Source organism: Lipotes vexillifer, unplaced genomic scaffold, assembly GCF_000442215.2.
Source record: "Lipotes vexillifer unplaced genomic scaffold, Lipotes_vexillifer_v1.1 scaffold860, whole genome shotgun sequence".
Classification (NCBI taxonomy): domain Eukaryota; kingdom Metazoa; phylum Chordata; class Mammalia; order Artiodactyla; family Lipotidae; genus Lipotes; species Lipotes vexillifer.
Genome location: NW_006789568.1, coordinates 770,735 through 788,621, shown reverse-complemented (window position 1 = coordinate 788,621; position 17,887 = coordinate 770,735).

The window sequence follows — 17,887 nt, the reverse complement described above, 5'->3', positions numbered from 1 at the left end:
GGTATAAAGGTGGTGAGCAGGGACTCTAGTCAGGCTGCCTGGGTTCAAATCCTGGCTCAAAAGTCAGACTGGCCTTAGGCCAAAGTCAGACTGGACTGAAAGGTACTGACACTTCTAAACAAAGGATGAGCAACCTGCCTGCACACAAATAAGAGACTCAGAGGCCAACACTGAGCGCTGCATCCTTCCAAACAGTGTCCAGGTTCCTAAGTCTACGAGGTTTAGTTTGAGGGTGGTAGTTACTGAGGTAAATGTCCCTTTGTGAGGCCTCTTTAAATGCAACACCCCAACTTCACCTTCTTTCAAGCTTCTGCACAAGGCAGGGCAGGACAACGGGGGGGGGGGATTTAGAAATAAAGGCCACGGCCCGGGTGAGGGACAGTGGGGCTCCAGGGAAGGCCGTGCCTGGCTGGGTAAGAGTGCCCTGGCTCAGGAGAGGTGGCCATCCAAACAGTGTCCAGGTTCCTAAGTCTACGAGGTTTAGTTTGAGGGTGGTAGTTACTGAGGTAAATGTCCCTTTGTGAGGCCTCTTTAAATGCAACCCCCCAACTTCACCTTCTTTCAAGCTTCTGCACAAGGCAGGGCAGGACAACGGGGGGGGGGGTGTTTAGAAATAGAGGCCACGGCCCAGGTGAGGGACAGTGGGGATCCAGGGAAGGCCGTACCTGGCTGGGTAAGAGTGCCCTGGCTCAGGAGAGGTGGCCACAGGCTAGAGCTAGGCTGGAGGGCCTGGAAGCTGCTGTCACATTCTCTGGAACATCTACAGGAGTACCTGGGACTTTTGACCTAATATTCAAGTACCTTCATCAGCTCTGAGCAGTGTGGGCATCATTCATTCAGCTAACATGTACTGAGTACCACGTGCCAGGGACTGTACAAGGCGGGGAGGGGGGGAGCATACAAGTGTTCTGACAGCTGCAAGTCTGGGGGCACAGAAGAGAGGCAGCTGCCCCAGTGGAGGGAAGGTTTCCAGGAGGAGGCGACGCTGCTCAAAGTTGTGGGAGAAGGGGTTGGACTGGCCTCTGAGCTTTGGCCAGGGAAGGGCGGAGCAGCTATAATGACAGTTCCACCAAAACTGAATCCAGGAGAGGGGGACCCTAAAGGAAACAGGGGCCGTCAGGAGGAGGAGTGGACACTGGACAGGCAAAAACAATAGCAAAGCAGACTACGGTCCAAGGTCTTTGCTCTCATTCTCTGGACTCCCTGGTTGCTCTTCCTGGAATGTGGACTTGGAACCTTCCCTTCAGTCTTCTTGTCTGTCTGGCCTTCATGCACAGGCAGGACGTGTCTCCATTTTAGTAAATTTGAAAAAACAAAACAAAACGAAGTACACAAATAACTACTTTTATTCCCAACACCTAAATTAACCACTATTAACATTCTGGCAATTTGATCCCTGTCATTTCCCACACATATACCCTCCCCTCATCAATGAATAATACATTGCTTTCAATCGTTTGCTTTATGAGAGAACTGCCTTGAACCGTCTGGTACAATATCCATGGTTACGATGGATGGATGAAGCTGACAATACCCAAACTGTGAGATCAATTTTACCATCACTAAAAGCGGTGACTTAACCAGACATTAAGTGCCTCCTAGAAGGATGTAACAAGTACACAAAACCAACCATAAGTCTTGCAAAAAAAAAATTGAAGCCGATTCCCTGGTGGCGCAGTGGTTAAGAGTCCGCCTGCCAATGCAGGGGACATGGGTTTGATCCCTGGTCCGGGAAGATCCCACATGCTGCAGGGCAACTAGGCCCGCGAGCCACAACTACTGAGTCCACGTGTCACAACTACTGAAGCCCGTGCACCTAGAGCCCGTGCTCCGCAGCAAGAGAAGCCACCGCAACGAGAAGCCCACGCACCACAACGAACAGTAGCCTCCGCTCACCGCAGCTAGAGAAAGCCCACGCGCAGCAATGAAGACGCAACGCAGCCAAAAATAAATAGATAAAATAAATAAATTTATAAAAAAAAAAAAATTGAAGCCGAATGTAAGGAAGCCTCCAGATCTAACTGGCAGTTTACAAGATGACTGCGGATGGAGGAGCATGTTCAAGACACCTCAGCGGCGTAAGCCAAATCTAGCATAAGGACAAATTCTGTAAGACAAATGGCTTGGTTTCTTCAACAGATAAATGGTATTTAAAAGGGGGTTTCTATTACAAAGCAAAAAAGATTTAAAAGATGTATCAACCAAATGTAATGCATGGAAATGTTTGAATCCTAATTCAAACATGCTAACAGGGCTTCCCTGGTGGCGCAGTGGTTGGGAGTCCGCCTGCCGATGCAGGGGACACGGGTTCGTGCCCTGGTCCAGGAAGATCCCACATGCCGCGGAGCGGCTGGGCCCGTGAGCCATGGCCCCTGAGCCTGCGCGTCCAGAGCCTGTGCTCCGCGGCGGGAGAGGCCATGGCAGTGAGAGGCCCGTGTACTGCAAAACAAAACAAAACAAAACATGCTAACAGCAAAAGACAAACAAACAAACAAACAAACATGCTAACAGCAAAAAGGCATTTTTGAGACAGAAAACTGAACACAGACTAGATATTAGATGATATTAATCCTGATAGCCTGTATCAGTACTTAATAAAGTGTTTACTGGCAAAATAATAGGATGCCTGGGATTCACATTAAAATACTCAAGCCAAAAAAAAAAAAAGGGAGAGAGGGAGAGGAAAAAAAAGTGGGGCAGGGAATAGCTGAAAAAAGAATTGCAAAAATATTGAAGTGATTGAGGTGATGGGTAAAAAGGGATTCATTATAATATTCTACTTAATAATGTATGCTTGAAAATGTCCATAATAAATTTTAAGTTTGCAATAAAGATTCACATATTTGTATCTTCATCAGCGTGATCCCTTATCTCTAGGTGAGAAAAGTGGAATTCCTAAATTTAAGGAAGGAGAATTTTTACCTCAACAGGAAGTCGCCAAATTTCTCTCCAGGTGTTTGTAATGAGGGGGTTCGGGATATGCTACCCCAAAATACAGCACCCTGGCATACTGAATATCTTAAGCCAAATGCATTGGTAACACAGCAGGTGCAGAGAGGACTCTGTGACCTTCCCCTGAAGCAGGTCATAAGACCCTCACGTGAGAGGTGCTCTCCCTCTACCCAGAGGAAAGAAGCATTCTTTTCTCCAAGACTGAGGAACACCAAGACCACACTTACGTCACACTTCTTTCCTCACTATCACATTTCGTGACACCCTCTACTCTTCATCAAATCTAGCAAAACACTCAGGTTTAACCCCTTCTTCAGGTCTTCATTTCCTTATGAAGGCTCCTGTGTCACATCAAACTGTATGCTTTTCGCTTGCTAATCTGCCTTTTGTTACAGGGCCCCAGCTAACAATTTAGGTAGGTAGAGGAAAAAGATATTTTTCCTCCTACAGTAACAATTTGCCTTCTCGCCAGTTTCCCCACAATCCCCAGACACTTGCTTGATGTTTTAATTCCTGTTAATCTGATGATACAAAATAGTATTATTGTTTTAAATGATATTTTTCCTGGTGGTTGTATAGCTGAGCATCTCTTCATTGTCTTTTCCTGCCATCTAAATTTCTTCTGAAAACTACTTTTCATATCCTTTGCCCGTATTTGTTGGTTTGTTTGTTTGTTTGTTTTTAACTTTTGGCTGCACCCCATGGCATGTGGGATCTTAGTTCCCTAACCAGGGGTGGAATCAGCCACCCTCCCATGCATTGGAAGCGCAGCGTCTTAACCACTGGACCACCAGGAAAGTCCCTGTTTGCCTTTTTCTTATTGTAGTTTTTCATATTCTGATACTAACTTTTTATTATATATGTTACAAATATTTCTTCCCAATTTGTTCCTTATGTTTTAAATTTGTTTATAGAGATTCTTGCACCCAAAGGTTTTAAACTGTAACATGGCCAAATCTGTCATAATTTTTTTGCTCTGTCATAATCTTGCTGTGTCTTAAGAGTGACATTCATATCCCAAGTTCTTATTACAGATTTTAATAAGAATGCTTAATTTTTGTCATCAAATATTCTACATTTTCAGATAAGGTTTAACTAAAAGATGTGTATTTTTCTTCCTTTAGTCTCTTAGTTTGACATTATTAACTTACCTTGCGACATCTGGCATTCCAGAGATAAATCCTATTGGTCAATATTCTTTTACTATATTCAGTCAAGTACCAAATCTAAAATATGTAGGCAAATCGTTCTTCTTACGCTTCTTCCTTCCCAATTTGGGACTTTCTGAAGCTAGGACAAAAGCAGGGCCCCTTACTCGGGACCACCCTTCCCCACCCCACAAAAACACACACATGACCCAAAGTGCTCATTTTCAAATCCCAATGTGGGTATTATTCCTAGAATTTTGATCCTACTACAGGGCCTAATGGTGCTAATGGTCGTTGAGAGAGCACATATTAAAGATGGCTCAATTCAAATTAAATAAGAGACCATATTAAGTAATTGAGGATGCAAATCAATGGCCTCCGACGAGTTCCTTAACCTCACTCTGTGAGCCTGGGAAACCAGTAACCGATTCTAAGTCACAGATTTGTTTTGAAAAGTCCATGATAAAATGTATGAAAAGCAACCAGTATAAGGTCTGGCACAAAACAGATATTAATGTTTTAGCTGTGACCATTACTACTGTCACTAACTGCTTTGAGGGGCAGCTTCAGACGCGGGTGGGCAGCGAGGGAAGTTTCCCCGGGGTCAAGAGGCCGACTGCCGGGTTCTGGTCTCCGCTCCACCTCGCGCTGTAAGGTCTGTGCCTCCTTCTAGGCTGAAAATGTCGAGGGTACTAACACACACCCCAATGAGGGGGTGGCTGCCTAACCGGATTAACGGATGTGAAAGGCTGGAACCGACCCTGGGTCCTCGCATGTAGCGAAACCCGTGCCTCCTTCCACGGAAGCGCTGCACTCACGGCTAGCGCCCACCTGACCCACTCAGGGGCCTCCCGGGCCCGCCCAAACCAAAATGTCCGCCCTGCGCGCAGGCGCAACACTTGCTGCCCCGGCTCGAGACCCCGCCCGCAGGCTCGCGCACTGCCCGCCCCCCGAGGATTGCGGTTCGGGACTGGCCTAAAGGCAGCGAGGCGGAGTCACAAGGGCGCCATTCTCTTCCGTGCTGTATTCTGCCTGGGCCTAGAGTTCTGGGAGGCGGCTGGGAGGGCGATCTCAGCGTGTCGGCGCCTGCGGGCTGCTGCAGGCTCTTCCCGGGCGTGTAGTGCAGGTGGCCGCGCGTGGTGGCCAGCTGGGCTTTGACTGGGCGGGGCCCTACACCAGCGATAGCCTTAAGGGGAGGAGTACTCGTCAGGGACAACACTGTGCGGGTTAATTTGGGAAGTGATGGTTAAAGGTCCTGGCTTGAGACTCACTTGTGTTGTTAATTTTGATGGGGGTAGAGATGGAAGCTGCTCCCGTTAACACTGAGTTCTCAGTCTGGAGAGGTAAAGACACTGGAATTGTAGGTACTGATTTTGTTCCGCTATGGGGGCTTTATTTTGGTCCCGTGTGCTTCCGTTTGAGCAGTCGGTGGTGGAATTACTAATTTTTAAGAGCATCAGAGTTACTTGAAAACGATGGTGAAGGGAGCAGAATGAGAGGAAAAGGGAGGAATACCTTTTTTACCTCGAGGAGTTTCATTTCTAGATCGTGGCAGAAGAGAAGGTATGGGAGACCTAACCTACAAACATATACCAAAAATTATCTGTGCAATATATTTTGATATTAGCTGGTGAGAGTAAAAGATTCCAAATGAAAATAACTAGGATGAGGCCTAACACGGACTTATTGCAAATGGAAACTTAACACGAATACTAGAGGCAAAAGGTGCATAGCCTGGAATGTTGAAGTCCCTGTGATGTGCCTAATAATCTTGTCCATTTGAAGCAGGAAAACAAATCAAGGTGAACTGAAGAAAATGAGCCTTTCCCCAGAGGAGATAGAAGATGGGGAAGATGAGGGCTTCCCTGGTGGCGCAGTGGTTGGGAGTCCGCCTGCCGATGCAGGGGACATGGGTTAGTTCCCCGGCCTGGGAGGATCCCACGTGCCGCAGAGCGGCTGGGTCCGTGAGTCATGGCCGCTGAGCCTGCGCGTCCGGAGCCTATGCTCCGCAACGGGAGAGGCCACGACAGTGAGAGGCCTGCGTACCGCAAAAAAAAACAAAAAACAAAACAAAACAAGAAGATGGGGAAGATGTAACGTCAGAAGATAAGGATAATGGCAGTAGAGATGAGGTAACTATGCGTACATTGTGCAGCACAGTAACTTACTAATGTCAACAATCAAAATCCAGAGGAAAGCAGTTAAACTGCATTGTTTGATCTGAAAAGTGGTTTTGTGAACATTTTCCAACTAGTTTCACAAGCTCACCCTAAACTCAATACCAAAATCTGACAAGGTTATTTTTAGAAAAGAATGTTACAGACCACTCTCATGAGCATAGATGTAAAAATTCCAAACAAAATATTAGCAAACTAAATATTAGTGTTATGCAAAAAGAAAAGTACATTGTGACTAAGTGCAGTTTATTTGGGAAATACAAAAGTGTTCCTTGTTTGAAAAGTGATTTTGATGCCTGGAAATACCGGTTTGAAAGAAAAATCTCTTGATTCTTAAAATTACTTCCTTCAATTCCATTAGTTTGTGTGTCCACCAAACATATGTTTCCATATTTATCCTTTCAGCAAATATTTAGGTCCCTAATATGTTCTGTTTCTGGCTGGGAGCCTCTGCATTAGTATTACAATGTAGATAGGTTTAAGTTGGGCCCTAAAAGCATTGCGGTGGGTGAGTGGGTACACAGTTAATGAATATTGAATGCTTCATCTGTGCAGCCACTATGCTAGGACTTGATGCACTATCTCATTTCATCCTCACAGTGACCATGTTAGGTAGAGATCCTTAGCTCCATTTTATAGACAGGAAAAGAGATTTAGTCATTGACCAACTTGCTCATGGTTTCATGAGCTAATAAGTGACAAATAATAAGTGACAGAACCCGCGTTATGCATTTGGTTCTGCCGAATCCAAAGCCCCTGCTCTTTCCTGGTTCATGTCTCAGTCTTGGCCCAAGCAGCTCTTTTGGAGAGACAGATAGGTATTCAATTTCCAATCTTTTGTTATGGGGCTAAGGCTTTGTCTTTGACTTTGAGTTCACTGTTGCAGTAGCTTATCTTAGTATAAAGTATACCCATTGTGTATCTTTTGCAATTTAAAATTTGTTTCTTTAAAACAAGGCAAAACTTAAACCCTAGGAAAGCAATTCGAAAACAGACGCCTACATTTTTACATTTTTTTCCCCATTCTTTTATGGTTCATCACCCACACCTAATTTGACTGCACTTTTTGAGCTTTATTGAGTATGTCTAAAGCGTTCAACTTTGTTTTACTAGATTCAATAACTTTTTGCATTAATCTGATTGGTTTATATGACATTTATTATGTAATTGAAACTGCAACTACAACGGTCATATGTAGGTTTGCGAACAAAAGACTGAGGCTTGTTAAGGATACAGTTCAGCTTATAGGATCAGAAATTTCCAGGTGTACTGAGTACCACTTAGTAGCCCATTAGCCGCATGTGCTTTTCACATGCATTTCATAGGCATCAAGTTAGTAAATCCTGTTTGGAATTGAGATGGCCATTTAATCCAGCCACAGACTAGCTTAATGTGACACAGTTAAGTGGACATAGTTAGTAGACATAGTTAGGAGAGCACCTACTGTACTGTGATGTCCACAACACAGTGCATTAACTCTCTATACCAATCAGAGCCAAAAAATTCTTGGTGAATGCAACTTTTGTTTCGGAACCCAGACTGTGTTAGCTCAGAGGAAAATAGGAATAGTCACATTATATTTTCTTTAAACTGAGATGCATGTGTTATGGTTCTAGACTGTTCACGCTGGCAGCCTTTGGTCATTCCTCTTTAAAATGTGATGCCTGTGACCGTTTACTCTGATCGGTGCAGCATATAGTGGTAGTATCACAGTTAGATTAACTTCTAGGCTAACCATACCCTACTGTGGGCTCGTTGAAATTATTTAATTCAAACCCTAGTCTCTTTCACGTGCCTTCCCTGATCCCATGTCATTCCTATGCCAGATGAACTGGTCCCTCATCTTGTTTGCCTGTAAATATTGTTCATAGCCAGTAATGCTAATCACATATTATAGTGACTCATCTCTTCCTGTGATGTGGGTTGAGGTCTGTATGTGTGTATGTATATATACACACATACATATACATACACACATACACACACACACACACACCAGTTGTGTTTTTGCTGGGGCTGCCATAATAAAATATCACAGATGTATGGGTGGCTGAAACAACAGAAATTTACTTTCTCTCAGTTCAGGAGGCCGGATCAAGTTGTTGGCAATTTGGTTACTTCTGAGGCCTCTCTCCTTGGCGTGTAGATGTCTGCCTTCTTGCTGTGTTTTCACATGGTCATCCACCGCCCATAGTTCTTCATTTTCTCCTTTTGTATGTGGCGAGACTTCATTCAGTGTTCTGCTAAAATTTTCATCTTTAGTCATTTAGTTTTATAATACTGTGCCCAATTTTTAGTAGCTCTGTGTTGGGAATCAGTGGTGTAATTAGGAAGCATGAGGTCCAATTTTGGGGGCCTGGCTCTCATTCCTGTGTATGTTTCAGGTGCCTGCGTGGGGGTCCTCTCCTTTGGTGTTTTCCTTGAATGCAGAGAGTTGGGACGCTACAGACACACTGAGCCACCTAAACAGTAGTTGACTTGGTATGTTTTCCTTGCATACTTTTAGAAACCTAGATCCTTCCCTGTAGAGATTCTGATTTCGAAGCTCTAAGTGAAATCCAAGAATTTTCTTTTTCTCTTTTTTTCTTAGACAAGCGTGCCAGGTAATTCTGGTGCTGGGAGCTCTTTTACTGCACACCGAGAAATTCATCCTGGAGAAATCAGCACAGACGTTGAAACGTGGGCCTGAGCAGGTCTTGCACTTGCTGACTGTGCAATGTGACTGTCGCCTCCTGGCCACAGAGGAGACATGTCTTCATTGTTGTTCTTCCTCCTCTAGGTTGATGTCCCTCAGAAAAATGTAGGAAGATTACTAGTGCTCCAGGAAATAAAATCGAGAAAAAAAAGTTGCTGGCTCCCATGTTTGCTGAGAAATTAATATCACCATGCAGGAAGGGAGCCACAGGGGCCAAGTTGCCAAAAGACAGGAGGAGTGCCATGCTCGCAAACGATGAGAAGTGACATGAGAACGCTGAGGAGGATGAAGGTAAGAACTGTGAGTTGTGTCAGGATGAGGGACGTAAAGAGCCCCCTCTGGGGACATCCGTGCTGGTGGCTGTCAGGGGTCAGCCCTATGTGCCATTGCACATGGCTCTCGAATGGGTTCTGTGGAAGTACCACCCTTGGCATCCCCGGCCGATTCTCCAGGCTTGGCTTGAGGAGTCCCAGTGGACATTTGACTTCTGCTGTCCACATGACCAGAATCAGAGTTTTCTCTTTGAATATTGTACACTCTTTTTAGTTTTATAATACTGTGCCCAATTTTTAGTAGCTCTGTGTTGGGAATCAGTGGTGTAATTAGGAAGCATGAGGTCCAATTTTGGGGGCCTGGCTCTCATTCCTGTGTATGTTTCAGGTGCCTGCGTGGGGGTCCTCTCCTTTGGTGTTTTCCTTGAATGCAGAGAGTTGGGACGCTACAGACACACTGAGCCACCTAAACAGTAGTTGACTTGGTATGTTTTCCTTGCATACTTTTAGAAACCTAGATCCTTCCCTGTAGAGATTCTGATTTCGAAGCTCTAAGTGAAATCCAAGAATTTTCTTTTTCTCTTTTTTTCTTAGACAAGCGTGCCAGGTAATTCTGGTGCTGGGAGCTCTTTTACTGCACACCGAGAAATTCATCCTGGAGAAATCAGCACAGACGTTGAAACGTGGGCCTGAGCAGGTCTTGCACTTGCTGACTGTGCAATGTGACTGTCGCCTCCTGGCCACAGAGGAGACATGTCTTCATTGTTGTTCTTCCTCCTCTAGGTTGATGTCCCTCAGAAAAATGTAGGAAGATTACTAGTGCTCCAGGAAATAAAATCGAGAAAAAAAAGTTGCTGGCTCCCATGTTTGCTGAGAAATTAATATCACCATGCAGGAAGGGAGCCACAGGGGCCAAGTTGCCAAAAGACAGGAGGAGTGCCATGCTCGCAAACGATGAGAAGTGACATGAGAACGCTGAGGAGGATGAAGGTAAGAACTGTGAGTTGTGTCAGGATGAGGGACGTAAAGAGCCCCCTCTGGGGACATCCGTGCTGGTGGCTGTCAGGGGTCAGCCCTATGTGCCATTGCACATGGCTCTCGAATGGGTTCTGTGGAAGTACCACCCTTGGCATCCCCGGCCGATTCTCCAGGCTTGGCTTGAGGAGTCCCAGTGGACATTTGACTTCTGCTGTCCACATGACCAGAATCAGAGTTTTCTCTTTGAATATTGTACACTCTTTCTCTCCTTGCGCTTAGGAGCCAGGCAGGTTAATTGTCCCCCAGATTTCACTCTGAGTGATTTTTATGTCCTGATGGCGTCTGTGTAACATTTTAAATGGTATTGCTTCCAAAGCAGTATAATTCTTAGCATTGTTATGAAAATACAATAATACATTTTAAATTATTTCAAATAAAAGCTTAAAGTGACAGCGAATTTTTTTCTTAGATCTGTGTATACAGTCAGACTTACGAGCAGTTTCTCTGAAAGAACAACTTGTCATTTTCATTCTTAACAAGTCTGTGTGGCAGTAATTGATTGGGTGGGTTTTCATTTAGATTCTGAAAAAGAAGCCCTGTATCCTTCATGGGCCAGGGGGAGAAAAGCCTTTCCCCTGGGGGCAGAGGAAGATGAGCAGGACCATAAGGGTGATGACAAAGGCTGTGAGGAAGAGGAAGGTCAGAATGACCTAAACCAGTTTTGTTAAGTGGTGGCCAGTATCAAGGAATTAGAGTTATAAGCGAGGCTGTTGGACAGGGCTGTTGAAGTTCTTTTGTGAACTTGAAGAACTTTTCCTAATTAATTTATAAATGCTTTTAAAAGTATTCTGGGGCGTCCCTGGTGGCACAGTGGTTGAGAGTCCGCCTGCTGATGCAGGGGACGCGGATTCGTGCCCTGGTCGGGGAAGATCCCACGTGCCGCGGAGCAGCTGGGCCCGTGAGCCATGGCCGCTGAGCCTGCGCGTCTGGAGCCTGTGCTCCGCAACGAGAGAGGCCATAACAGTGAGAGGCCCGCGTACCACAAAAAAGAAGAAAAAAAATCCAATTAAAAGTATTCTGACCAGACCTAACCCAGGCATCTTGTGGAGAATAGGCACAGTGTAGGTGTATTTGTGGACAGTGTAAAAGCTCCCACTTTACTCAGTAGTGGCACAGACAGATGATTAAAAATACTATATTCTGGGGACTTGCCTAGTAGCACAGTGGTTAAGAATCTGCCTGCCAACTCAGAGGACACGGGTTCGAGCCCTGGTCTGGGAAGATCCCACATGCCGTGGAGCAATTAAGCCCATGCACCATGACTACTGAGCTTGCTCTCTAGAGCCTGTGAGCCACAACTACTGAGCTCGCGTGCCACAACTACTGAAGCCCGCGTGCCTCGAGCCCGTGCTGCACAGCAAGAGAAGCCACCGCAATGAGAAGCCCGCGCACCACAACAAAGAGTAGACCCCGCACGCAGCAACTAGAGAAAGTCCGTGCAGCAACGAAGACCCAACACAGCCAAAATAAATAAATAAATTTATTTTTTTAAAAAACCAAAGAAACAAAAAACTGTATTCTGGCTTTTGCCCACAGAGCCTATGAAGAAACCACCTGATAAACCAGAAGGAAGAAATGACCAAACAGAATGCTTCCCCTGAAACCAAAATTCAGAAATTAGAAGGTAACTTCTTTGCTGCGTTTTAGAGCACAAGAGACACGTGGAGAGTTTCATATTGGCGAAAACCAAAACTCTGTTAGCCCAAATGATGGACAAAGGGATTTTAATTGCAGCCTGGTGTTACAATATGCCAGATTCTTCAATGGAAATTTTTTTTAGCGTCATTCTTTCTGAACTGTTTCTTTGAGTTCTTTCTTTCTCTCTCTCTCTCTCTCTCCCTCTCCCTCTCTCCCTCCTTTTCTTTGCCTTTTTGTATGTCAGCTAAACCACCTGTAAGTTTCAAACTATTTGTTGGAAACCTGAATTTCAACAAAACTGTTGCTGAACTAAAAACTGGTCTTAGTGAATTTTTTGCTAAGAATGACGTCGCAGTTCTTGGTGTCAGAGTTGGCTTGCCCAGGTAAATACTGGTAAATTAAGGGTGTCGTTAAGCGTTTATCAGCCCAACAATTATTATTCTTGTCAGATCCTTTTGTTACTTGTTCTTCGCCCTTTATAAGATATTACCTCAGCCTCTTGCAGTTCAGAATGAGTATTTAAAGTCCTTCAGTGGCTCGTTTAATAAATCCATTATATTAAATTTTGCTATCCCATGTTTCCAACCAAAATACTAAACTAATCACAAGATCTTCCAGGTCTTTACAGAAACATGTTTTCATGATTTTCCAACTGTGAGCAATGTTATTTGCCTAGAATTATTTTAAACGAACACAGATTTAATCACAAAACCCCTAGCTTTGGTGGCAAATATAGGTTCTGTATCAGTTCTGCTTTTTTGCTGAATTGAATTTCATCCTTTCTTACTTCTTTCTCATCAGAAGCATATGTCTTGGGTGTGAGCATGCTTATTTTATGGTACTCAGAATTTCTTAGGTAGAAATGAAAAGATAATAATAATAGTAAACATTCATTGAGTACTCACTGTACCAGGCATTGTTCCTTGTTTATTTAACTCATTGAATCCATAAGACAATTCTCAGCAGTAATTATTGTCATTATCTCCATTTTACAAAGGAGGAAATTGAGGCACAGAGAAGTTAAGTGACATACCGAATATCACACAGTTAGAAAGTGGCAGGGTCAGGATTTGAGCCCAGCATTCTGGCTCCAGAGGTAATGCCACAACTTTTGACACATTGCTCTGCTTGCACTTTTTATTAACTATATTGTGAAACATTGTTGTGTTTGTAGTAAATAAACATTCCTTTTGCATTTAAAAAAAAATTCTTGGGACTTCCCTGGTGGCGCAGTGGTTAAGAATCCACCGGCTAATGCAGGGAACACGGGTTTGAGCCCTGGTCCTAGAGGATCCCACATGCTGCGGAGCAACTAAGCCGTTCGCCACAACTACTGAGCCTGCACTTTAGAGCCTGCAAGCCACAACTGCTGAGCCCGTGTGCCACAGCTACTGAAGCCTGTGGACCTACAGCCTGTGCTCCGCAACAAGAGAAGCCACCACAACGAGAAGCCTGTGCACTGCAACGAAGAGTAGTCCCCGCTCGTTGCAACTAGAAGAAAGCCCGCAGGCAGCAACGAAGACCCAGCACAGCCCCCCCCCACAAAAAAAAAGGAAACTTACTCTAATAGCCTTTGAGTTTGCCAACACGTTCTGTTTTAAGAATGATATTTTGGGGAGTTCCCTGGTGGTCCAGTGGTTAGGACTCTGTGCTTTCACTGCCGTGGGCATGGGTTCAATCCCTGGTTAGGGAACTAAGATCCCACAAGCCGGGGCTTCCCTGGTGGTGCAGTGGTTAAGAATCCGCCTGCCAGTGCAGGGGACACAGGTTCAAGGCCTGGTCTGGGAAGATCCCACATGCCACGGAGCAGCTAAGGCAGTGCGTCACAACTACTGACCCTGCGTGAGCCAGCGAGCCATAACTACTGAGCCCGTGTGCCACAACTCCTGAAGACTGAATGCCTAGAGTCCATGCTCCACAGCAAGAGAAGCCACCGCAATGAGAAGCCCGTGCACCATAATGAAGAGTAGCCCCTGCTCGCCACAACTAGAGAAAGCCCGCGCGCAGCAACAAAGACCCAATGCCGCCAAAAATAAATAAATTTATTTAAAAAAAAGATCCCACAAGATGCATGGCATGGCCAAAAAAAAAAAAAAAAAGATATTTTTGTTTCAACTCACAAGTGCAATGGCTGTTTCTTAAAACAGAAATTCAAAAACGTGTCATTTCAAGTTTCATTTTTTATAGCTTTTGGTTAAATCTGGCCAGTAGTTAGAAAACTAATAATGATTTCAGCGGGTGAGTTTGCCCTGACTCTCAGTCCTTGCCCCGGAGGAGGGCTTCTCGACTCTTGCACTATTAAACTTTGGGGCCAGCTAATTCCTTGTTGGGGGCGGGGGCTGTTCAACAGCATCCCTGGATTCTATCCACTAGATGCTAGAAGTAGTCCCCCAGTTGTGACGGCCAAAGATGTCTCCATATATTGTCAGACTCACCCCAGGTGAGAACTGCTGCTCTCCAGTTACTTGATGGCACCCATATTGCCAGTTGGGGGAGGCTTGGTTTTAATTTGTAAAATTTGACAGCTGCGTTTGACTCAATGCTAATTTCCACTTTCACAGCCAGTGTGAGTAGCCAGCTGGAAGGCATATGCCTTTTGACTCTACTTGTGTTTTTTTTTCCTTTTCGGCTGCATCTCTGTAGGAGATTTGGTTATGTGAATTTTAAATCTGCTGACGACCAGGAAAAAGCCCTGGAACTTAGTGAGACAAACGTCCTTGGATATGAAATTAAATGGAAGAAACCGAAAAGGGAAAGGAAACAAAGAAACGAATGCAAGCAAGGTAACTTGTTCAGAGATACCTGTGTACCTAGAAGACGCTGCATCAGACAGGAATGTCGTATTCTTTCTTACTCCGTGCAAGCACTCCTCAGCTTCTAGCAAGTCGCCTACTTCCACAGCACAGACTCTCTCTACTGTGCTCACTCCTTCTGCTGTAGCCGCACGGCTCACCTTCTCTGTCCTAATGTTCGTGACTCATCCCCTGGCTACTGACAATCCATCCAAGAGTCTCAGCTTAAAGGTCACCTCTGCAGATCAGAAAAGTTTTCCCTTACCCCCAGACTAAGTTAAATCTTCTCTATTTGATGTTCTCATTTCCCTTTTTACTTTTCCTTCCTGACATTTACCACAGTTTGTAATTATGTGACTATTTGTTTACTAGCCTTTTCCCCAACAAGACTACATTCTCAAGAGTGGAGGCCAAGTCCGTATTTTCACAGCCAGCACATAGCACAGGCCGTCGTCACCCAGACGCTGTGTGCAAATGTTTGTTTTTTAAAATATTTATTTATCTTCCTTATTTATTATTATTATTTTTTTGGTTGCGTCAGGTCTTAGTTATGGCACATGGGATCTTTGTTGAGGCAGGAGAGATCTTTTTGTTACGGCGCGCGCGGGCTTCTCTCTAGTTGTGGCATGCAGGTTTTCTCTCTCTGCTTGCAGTGTGCAGGCTCCAGGGCAGGTGGGCTCTGTAGTTTGCAGCGCGCGGGCTTCGTTGCCCTGCAGTATGTGGGATCTTAGTTCCCCGACCAGGGATTGAACCTGCGTCCCCTGCATTGGAAGGTGGATTCTTTACCACTGGACCACCAGGGAAGTCCCCAAATATTGTTAAATGAAGGAATATGTACTACTCTCCAACTCTTTGAGAAGTATTTTTTCTCTCTTAGAGAACTCTTGATGCTTATGAGATCTAAACTCAGACTAAAAATACTCTTTTTGTGTTTATGAAGATGGAAATGGCAAAACACTTTTGATCAAGAACTTCCCTGACAGAGTCACTCAGCATGAATTAATAGAAATGTTTGAGGATACTTTTCAAATCAGATTGGTGAGCAAGGATGGGATGAGTGAAAGGTATGTCTTTGTACCTTGTACTGAAAAAGAATATATGATAACAGAATTTCATTGTATTCTCCCAAATCACTCATACTGGATTTTAGAGAAGGAAAAAGTAGTTATCCAGCGTTTCTACCAGCAGGCAGAAAAAGCATCATAAATGGATAGCCAAAGGCTTCTAGAAGACTGTAGGGCTGTCATAGAGAAATGAAGGCTTTATTCTATCAAGTACAAGATTGAAGATTAGAAGAATCCACTCATAGGTTATCGTCATCCTATCTCTCCAGGGCTGACTACAGGAAAATAACACCCTTGGTGACTTGTCTGGACAGGTACCAAAAGAGAACATTAACTTGGTCTGTTAGAATTATGTTGTAGCCAATTAATGAAACACTGTCACTATGTATCTGGGCTTTGGTAGCCTAAGAGGGTGAATATGGTGAAATTAGAAAGGATGGAATAGAATGTATTTTGAACGGATTCTCAATGTGGTAGAAATTGGGTATCAGGATTACAGATACATTTGAGCTAAATTTGTTGGTGTAGGTGAACTCTAAAATAATCTATGCCACTGTATTCTGATGAACATAATCTCTGGAAAAGAATCCCACGGATTTAGAAAACAAGTCTGAAAAGATAAATGCCAAATTGTTAGCAGTGTTTACTGTGAGGAGGTTTGGGGGCACTCTGCTGGGCTTGCATACCATACCCCCAAATTAACTCAAAATAGATCAAAGACCTAAATGTAAGAGCTAAAATAGAAAACTGCGAAGAAAACACAGGAGTAAATCTTTGTGATCTTGGATTAGAGTCTTGCACAAGCAATAAAAGAGAAGATTGAGAAGTTGGGCTTTATCAAAATTAAAAACATTTGTACTTCCGAGGACACTATCTAAAAAGTCAAAAGACACTCTACATCCTGGGAGAAAATATTGCAAATCATATATATGAAAGAGACCTGTATATATAAAAGATATATAAAGAACTCTTACAGCTCAATAATTAAAAGACAACCCAATTAAAAAATGGGGAAAGGACTTGAATGACCGTTTCTCCAAACAAGGTGTACAAATGGCAAATAAACATGTAGAAGGATGCTCAACATTAGTCACTGAGGAAGTGCAAATCAAAACCATGATGTGAAGGAGGGCTGAGTCAAGATGGTGGACTAGGAGGACGCGGAATTCGCATCTCCGCACAACTAGGGAACCTACCAGGCACCGTTGGGGGATCACGGACACCTAAGGGGATGGGAGGAACCGCTAGCAACCGGCTTGTGGGATATTGGTTCCCAGGCTGGAGGTCGGGCCTGAGCTCCTGTAGTGGGAGCTCTGAGTCCAAACTGCTGGACTAACAAAGAACCTCAGACCCCAGGGAGTATTAATTGGAGTGAGGCCTCCCATGGGTCCTAATCTCAGCACCAAGACCCAGCTCTATCCAACTGCCTGCAAACTCCACTGCTGGACGCCTCAGGCCAAACAACCAGCAAGACAGGAATACAGCCCCACCCATCAAAAAAAAAAAAAAAGAAAAAAGAAACGACAGAAAAATATGTTACAGATGAAGGAGCAAGATAAAACCCCACAAAACCAAATAAATGAAGATGAAATAGGCAACCTACCTGAAAAATAATTCAGAGTAATGATAGTAAAGATGATCCAAAATTTTGGAAACAGAACGGAGAAAATATAAGAAACAGTTAACAAGGATCCAGAAGAACTCAAGAGCAAACAAACAGTGATGAGCAACACAATAACTGAAATTAAAAGTACCCTGGAAGGAATCAATAGCAGAATAACTGAGGCAGAAGAACGGATAAGTGAGCTGGAAGATAAAATGGTGGAAATAACTGCCAGGGAGCAGAATAAAGAAAAAAAAAATGAAAAGAATTGAGGACAGTCTCAGAGACCTCTGGGACAACACTAAATGCACCAACATTCAAATTATAGGGGTCCCAGAAGAAGAAGAAAGAAAGAAAGAAAGGGTCTGAGAAAATATTTGAAGAGGTTATAGTCGAAAACTTCCCTAACATGGGAAAGGAATTAGTCAAGTCCAGGAAGTGTGGGGAGTCCCATACAGGATAAACCAAAGAGAAACACGCCAAGACACATATTAATCAAACTATCAAA